Consider the following 8,447-nt stretch of genomic DNA (forward strand, 5'->3'; position numbering starts at 1 on the left):
AGCAATTTAAATGCTTGGAGTGTGGAAAGTGCTTCTCTCAGAATGGTGCCCTAACTGAACATCAAAGGCTTCACACAGGACAGAAACCATATAAATGCTTTGAGTGTGGAAAGTGCTTCTTTCAGATTTACCACCTAAGTTCACACCTCAAGATTCATACAGGGGAGATGCCATTTAAATGCTTGGAGTGTGGAAAGTGCTTCTCTCAGAATGGCGACCTAACTAAACATCAAAGGGTTCACACAGGACTGAAGCCATATAAATGCTTTGAGTGTGGAAAGTGCTTCTTTCAGAATTACCACCTAAGTTCACACCTCAAGATTCATACAGGGGAGAAGCCATTTAAACGATTGGAGTGTGGAAAGTGCTCCTCTCAGAATGGTGCCCTAACTAAACATCAAAGGGTTCACACAGGACAGAACCCATATAAATGCTTTGAGTGTGGAAAGTGCTTCTCTCAGAATGGCCACCTAAGTTCACATCTCAAGATTCATATAGGGGAGAAGCCATATAAATGCTTGGAGTGTGGAAAGTGCTTCTCTCTGAATAGCCACCTTACTGCGCATCAGAAGATTCACACAGGGGAGAAGCCATATAAATGCGTGGAGTGTGGAAAGTGCTTCTCTCACAATAACGACCTAACAAAACATCAGAAGATTCACACAGGGGAGAAGCCATATAAATGTTCGGAGTGTGGAAAGTGCTTCACTTGCAATGGCTCCCTAAATAAACATCAGAAGATTCATACAGGGGAGAAGCCATAAAAGTCCTTGGAGTGTGGAAAGTGCGTCTCTTAGAATGGTGTCCTAATTGAACATAAAAGTGTTCACACAGGAGAGAAGCCATATAAATGCTTTGAGTGCGGCAAGTGCTTCTCAGAATGGCCACCTAATTATACATCAAAAGGTTCACCCAGGGGAGAAGCCATATAAACACCCCTGAATATCAGTGCCAGGAACAATGAAGGAATTTGATTGATTTGAAATGTGGTGATGTTCGAGAGTGTTATGGATAGTGTGGAATGCCAAGAAGATTTGGTTTATACTCCAATTTTCTATCTAGTAAGGAGTCTCAAAGCAGCTTGCAATCACCTTTCCTTCCCACCCCCACAACAGGCATCTTGTGAGGTTTGTGGGGCTGAGTGAGATCTGAGAAAATGGTGCCTAGCCCAAAATCTCCCAACAGGTTTCATGTGGAGGAACGGGGAAAGCAGTCTGGTTCTCCAGATTACAGTCTGTTGCTCTGAACTTTTATACCACATGCTAGGTTCTAGATCAAATCAAGCCTGAACTGCTCCTAGAAGCTGAAATGATGGTAGCGATTGTACTTTGGCCACATGATGAGAAGATAAGTGTCACTGGAAAAGACAATTAAAAGTTAAAGGCAGTAGGAAAAGAAGAAGGCTCGAGATGGATTGGTTGTATAGCAGAACATTGCTCTGACACAATGACTTTATGTTTCACACCAGAAGCAATGCTGAATATCTTAGTCACTCCAAATTACTTCTCCCCACCCCTGAATTTTCCAGCCTGAATGCCACTGCCATCTGGTGACCATATCTGCTGTGGAAGTGTCCTTGGGAGAAAGGGTCTCCTTAAGAGTCATTAAAGGGAGGCAAGAACTGCTAGGAGAAGGGGGGAATAAAAGTCTGGAGTGGGAGGAATTGGGTCTCTGGCACAGGCTGGAAGTTGAGCAGGAAACCAACCAGTCAAGTTGGGTGGGAGTCCTTGCACCCTGAAGGAATTGTAAACCCAGTGAGACCTGACAGGCAGGATCCCTGCCCAGGAATACACTGTTTCAGGGTGATGGTGAAATATGTAGTACCAAAAATAAAGGGAATCAGACCTTCCTGGTACAGATTAGCTGCACAACATCACTTGAGTGTTTGCGATGGAAGCAAAGGTTTACTGATTAGAAGCCAGGAATTGCCAGCAGCACAGACAGGGAAGGTGGAAAATACTACCTTGTGAAAAAAACCCAGAGAGGGGGTTTTAACCTGATCCTTAGAGTCATCATGAAGAGCAAAAGATGGGAACCATTTTGCCAGATTTGCCCTCCTGATGCCTCACTTATGCTGATCTTCCTATCTTCGTGTATGTCAGTTCATGCTAGGGAGTTTGATGTTTTTATTCCACCTACTCACTACCCTCATGTAACTGAACCTTTTAATATTCCTTTTAATAAAGCCTAATGCTTTTTATTGGTGTGGTTTACTGTGCATGCAAGTGTCGTGGTTCGGGCCGTTAAGTGCCTACACTCTTAGAATGTACCATTTACTGAGAAATGGAGTTATCTTATTCAGCGAGACACCACTAGACCGGAATCAACGGTTCCTAGAAACTTGTTATTGCTTCTAGGACATCTCTTGAACACGCCAATAAATTTATAATAATGGACAAGAGTAGAAGTATATATAAAAAACACATTTATTTACATTATACAATATATGCTTTTTGGTTGCAAAGCCTTAAAATATCATATAAGGAGAGACATCATTAGTCTTAAACATGTTTATGTAGCAAGTAATCATTCACATTATGCCTCCATAAAGAAGTATCTTAGACAGAATATACTCATAAAGTATCCTTAGTGCAATGCACCTTCATTCAGAATATAAGGTTACAGAAATCCTGTCAAAATATGGTTAATTCTTTGGAGAAAGATTTGGTTAGAAGCATCCTAACTTAAATCATTCAAAACATCATAACATTTCTGTACAGAAGACACACTATACCTTGCTGTGTCATCTGTGTCACCTGGAGTCCTTTAAAGACTTCTATTAATATTCTTAACTGATCATCATTAAGATCAGGCATTGTGTATGTACATGCTATGCATGCTCTTTCTAGTTTTAGACAGCAATGCTGAATATATAAATACTATGTGTTAGCTTAAAGCTATTTACAGTCTCTTTGACTGTGCCAATCTGTGTATGTGCATTGTGCATATCTCACAGAGTACAGAGAATCTCCTTTCCCTTCAGGAACTTCTCTGGTCTCTTGCTCTGAGGAGGTTCAGAAGTCCCTCTGTTAAGTAGAGGACGTTCTGACACAATCTCAGAGGTCTAGCTATTATCCCTGTATTCAGGATGCTTCTTAGCATTGGTAAGCCAAATAGGCTTAGTTTGTAAGAATCCATAAATCTGATGGACTCTCAGTGTTCCAATACATGGAAAGATCACTGCACTTAGATTCCTATTCGAAGTATAGGAATTCTAAGGGTCTCTATCCTCTTCTAGGAATAGAGCAGTCTCACAAGAAGACTGTAAGTAAGATATGTTGAAATATCCAGATCTTGATATTTCAAGATATCTCAGAACTACTGTCCACGCAAGAACAGAGTTTCAATGTTTTACATCTCAAGCCTTTTGAGATGGAGGTACTACGCCAGACAGCTGCAGTCTGCCAGTCATAGCATTCTAAAATGCAAGCTGGACTAAAATGTGGCTGGTATTTATACAATTTCTAGACCCATTAAGAGTGAAGATTGTTCCTTTCTCCTCTTCCTGAGCCCTCGAAAGGGTACCTTTATTTCCCTTTCTTGTCCAAAACCAGGAGCTTAGTGGCTTCTTTTCCTGTCTTCTGATATCTTGTTGTCCAAATATGGACATCCTTCCCTTTCAGTCCTCTGTGCCTAAAGTATAAATCCTCATTTCTGAGTTACATGATCAAGTTACATATTTAATTTCTATACCATCCTCTTCGCTAGGACTATACGCATTAAATGAGACTACTTAGAAATCTGTAGCACAACGTTTAACTATATAACTCATGAAACATAATTTTAGCTGACATTGTCACTTTGCAAAGTGTTTTGTTTACATTAGTTAGCAGGTTTGCATTCTGGCAAGATTACAGTAGAGCAAGGAAGCATATTACTCTCATCGTTGAGAGAACTATAATGCCAACTATTCCAACTATTAATGCACTCTTAGTACATTAAGATTCTGACATCTGGCAGCTAAGTCAGAAAGATGACTTTTACGCTGCCCCTTCAAGGGCAAGCCAGAGTAACTTTAGTAGTTAGCTTTGATTAGAGCTAACCTTGAGCTAGCCTGTCAGCATGACACAGACTTTCATTATACATTACACAAACCTCTGTATGTGTATGATGTGTTTAAGCTCTATATGGAATTAATTCTGCACATGTTCACAAGATACCATGATCATGTCAGAGACTGCTACACCCTCTCCTATGAACATTTGCAGCATTTATTCCCGCAAAATATTCAACATGTCACAGAAATACAAAAACACAACTTAGGTACATTCATTAAGTTGTAGAGTCTTTCAATTTTCTTGGATCTGTCATTCCAATTTTTTGAATCCTCCATTTTTATCCATTTGTTCATTAGGAAATAGTCCATAAGCAAATCTTCTTATCTGTTCTCACTCCAAGGCTTAAGGGAGAGAGAGACCCTTAGTTAAAGGGTCCAAGACAGTAAAATAACTTAATTTTGTATAAAGCTTCTCTGCACATTTCAGAGAAGTACTGAAACCAAGTATTGAATACAGCAGTATTCTACCTCATTTTATACATTTAAGAATATGATATGGGAATCCATGAGCATAGCATGCCTCATGAATCCCCCCCATGCTTATGGAATACCATAGAATCAATCACCAAAATTAAGTAGCAGTGAGAAACAGTATCACTATTATATAACAATACAAATCAAACCGATATACAGCAGAGCCATTACATGTAGGCTATTACAAAATATTACAAAATAACAATGAAGTACAATGAAGGAGATGCCTTTACATAAGTCTTCATGCCATAATATAATGTCTTCTTTAATCAGTTGTCTTCAAACATTTGCATCTGTAAATCCATAGTTCTTCCTACCTCAGTGGAGGAAAGTATTTAAAAACAATCTGTTAATTATAATTCCAAAGCATTTAACAGTAGCTTTACTTTTCAAACCAATTGTGGCATATATGCATTCCTTTTAGCAATGGTTATAATTGCATTGGAAACCTCAGTTTCATAAAAGCTTATTCAGTGAACGAGAGAGAGTAGAGAGTTACACATATCTTATCTGAAGCTGTTGGCTCTGAGCCCAGACACAGCTCTCTTCATTTTTTCTAAAGTCAAGCCTCGGCACAGGAAAAAAGTGGTCGTTTTAAAATGTACTGTAAATGATAGAACGCTTGTTCGTTCTTAAAAAAGGTTAATCTCATGTAGATTGAGATGAGCCCTCAAGTTATGTATGATTTCGTAGGGTTGCATTAAACCCATTCCAGAATTGGTCTTTTTGGCTTTTGGTTTAAAAGCATGGCCAAACGTTTGTCTCAAACAAATTGGAGTTGCAAGGTTAACATTGCAATATTCTACAAAAATATGTTCTGGGTTCTTCCCTTCAGATTGACATCCGTACAGTTATAGTTCAATTCTGTATAATACTAATACATTCTGAATTGTAACAAACATGAATAGTATATTTATAATATACTCACACACCTACTATATACTCCCATAAATCTTAAGACCTGCTCACTGCAGAGACCAGAAACTTGTGTCTCCCATAGTGGGCAGCACCTCTTATGGGTGTACAATTTATGTGTGTAAAATGTAAAATGTAAATGTGAGAAGCTTTCACATTCTTAATATACAAGTATAGGCAATACCTTACATTCAATTAGGCATATAATCAATTATGCCATACATTCCCTGTGGGAAACATATCATTTTTACCTCCAATTACCTGGTGCCATGAAATACTCTAGGAAATATTCTTGTTTACACCCTTGGCATAATCACTTTGTATTCAGCTTTCAAAACTCGAGACCATATTATTTCCATCTCTGGATACATATCTTCTTTGAAGCACTTTACTTGCTTGTAGTCATATTTTGCTGAACTTTGAGCTTTTCTCAGCCATGTTAGCCAGCATATGAACATCAGTATATAGAAATCTATACAGTCTTGTTTGACTATTCCTTCTTATCACCAAAGCTTCTTTGGAGTATAAACCTACAACATTGTTGTGGTTTTTTATGATCTTCCACTTTAAGTTTATCTTCAGGAAGAATAAGATTACAGTTTCTTTCTTTCTGTATCATTTTGTAAAAAATATTATTTCTCATTCTGGTCATCATAATACAATTCTTCTTGTTGTGCTGTTTAGTCTTGGATAATCATCCGCAATGAACTCTTTTGTGGGCCATTCACGAAGTTTTCTCCAAGAGGAATAACACAAAAAAGAGTCTTAATGTCCCGTTTACATAGCTACATATCTTGGAGTTAAGCAAACTGAAGTCCCTCTCCTTAGGATAGAATGAGGTTAAAGCTTCCAGCTTCTCTTGTATATGGAGCTTCCATCATACAGACTCACTGATCTTTAATTCTTTTTCCAATGGCATTGGAATATACTGTAATATACTGAAGCATAATTATTTCTTGCTTCTTTATCATAAAGCATTTATGCTAGTCTTGCATTTTCTTCTTGGATGCAAAGTATATAAAAAAGTTCACTGTACCTTTATCAAGGCTGTCTTCAATCCTTTGTTGAATGACGAATATGGTTGATATGGTTGTTTCTTCCATATTTCTTCTGACATGAATATTGATTCATCACATTTATGGTATCATCAGTTCCTCCAGCCCATATAAGTTTGCATTTTAGACAGTCTCTGAGGAGTTTGCCTCAAACTCATAAAGGTCTATCATGAGAGTCCTTATTTCAAAAGTCCTCCGTGCAAAGGTTTTGACTTGCTGCAATCCGATGTACACCTACTGGGTGGTATCCCAAAGCATCAATTGCTCACAAGCTTAGTGGTATACTTGCTTCTGAGTATATAAATGGGTTGGATGGATAAACAGTTGTTTTCACGCATAACATATATCACATCATTTTTCAGACATCCATACCTGCTTCTGATGGTTAGTATGGATAACCAGTGTCGAGTCACCAAGCAGGGGTAGGTTCCAGATCAGAGTTGGTCACTTATTCTGGGGGGTGACTTTTTCTGCCAATTCAATCAGAGACTCATCAAGTTAGTCTCTATATATTCTCTTCTTCAGCTGCACATCTTATGTAGCAGATGGATTCCAGTACAGTTCAGATACAGTAGGCCTTAGACATCTGTCTGTTGATTATAGCTGTGGAGTAAATACAGTTTTACTTACTTCTTTAACAATGATCCCTTTGGGCTATGTTCCATCATATTATGTTCCACTATGTGATTTTCACAACTCTTCAAAATATTCTCTTCAGATCATTGTTCAATTATTTTCTTCATACATATATGGTCCATTATTCTCAGATGACCTCAGTCTGGTGATGGCATTTCACCAAATTCTTCTTTCACATCTGCTGGAAAGTAAGATCTAGAACACTTGTACTTTCTGAAAAGTATAACATATACTTATATAAAATATCTCCATGTTTCTGAACATTATTATTGGTCTGAGTAACATCAGCTGAACCTTATCCAAATTCCTAGACACCAAGATTCCTTTTACTCTATTTGGAGATAAAAACGAAATATTTTTACAATGAATCATTGTATATTTTCTTTCAATCATATTTATAATGCATGATATTTACTTAGTAATTACACATTGGGGAACAAATAGGAGTTCAATCCTACTACATGTCATTCTGTCCTTTTTTCGCTCCACTTACCCACTACTTAGGGTGTGACAAACGCTCCTGTATTTATGATCATAATTGCCCAGGTTTCAGTTTGTCTATCCAGCAGACAACTGTTTGTCCTTAGTACAATAATCTCATAATAGCATAATGAGGAACAGAAAAGTGAGTAGCAGACATCCCTTCAACCACCTGAACACTCGTGGGTTAAGAACCAAGTAAAGAAACATACATTCCATTTCATTAATATTCATTTGTATTCATCATGTTTTACATTCTCTTATATAAATACATGTTTCAGAAATTCCAGATATTTTCTAATCTGGCATATAGCATTGTATGTGTACCTTAGTACTTCAATTCAACATATCAATACATTTAAAACCTTATGTACCTTAGTACAATCATCAATACATCTTAATGTATCTTAATATATCTGACTGCATATCATACAGTTATCACATAGAGTTGCTTACTTGCTCAGCCACTTGTAGGCTGTTATTGAAAAGACTAGTACAGTATAGTAGCCTTCATTTCTCTATAAGTACTTAGAGAAATGCCCATTGGTTTAGTTGTGCCCTGGCTCAATGTACAGTATACAAAGGGCAGTAGATTGCAAAGTAATGTTACCTTTACCTTCACCTTATGAAGTCAGTCAAATCCTGACTGTGGTATTGTCATTGTAGTCACTTCTACAAGCTTTGCAAATATATAGAGCCAAAATCTCCTAAGCCGTGCTTTAGGATCCTGCAGGAATAAATACCAATGGTTTAAATTGTGTGCTTGCAAAACACTCTGAATTCGAACCCACGTCTGGATTCAAACCCTTCGCTCTGTCCTGCCGCGGTCG

The sequence above is a fragment of the Euleptes europaea genome, chromosome 1 (genome assembly GCF_029931775.1).
Source record: "Euleptes europaea isolate rEulEur1 chromosome 1, rEulEur1.hap1, whole genome shotgun sequence".
Lineage (NCBI taxonomy): Eukaryota > Metazoa > Chordata > Lepidosauria > Squamata > Sphaerodactylidae > Euleptes > Euleptes europaea.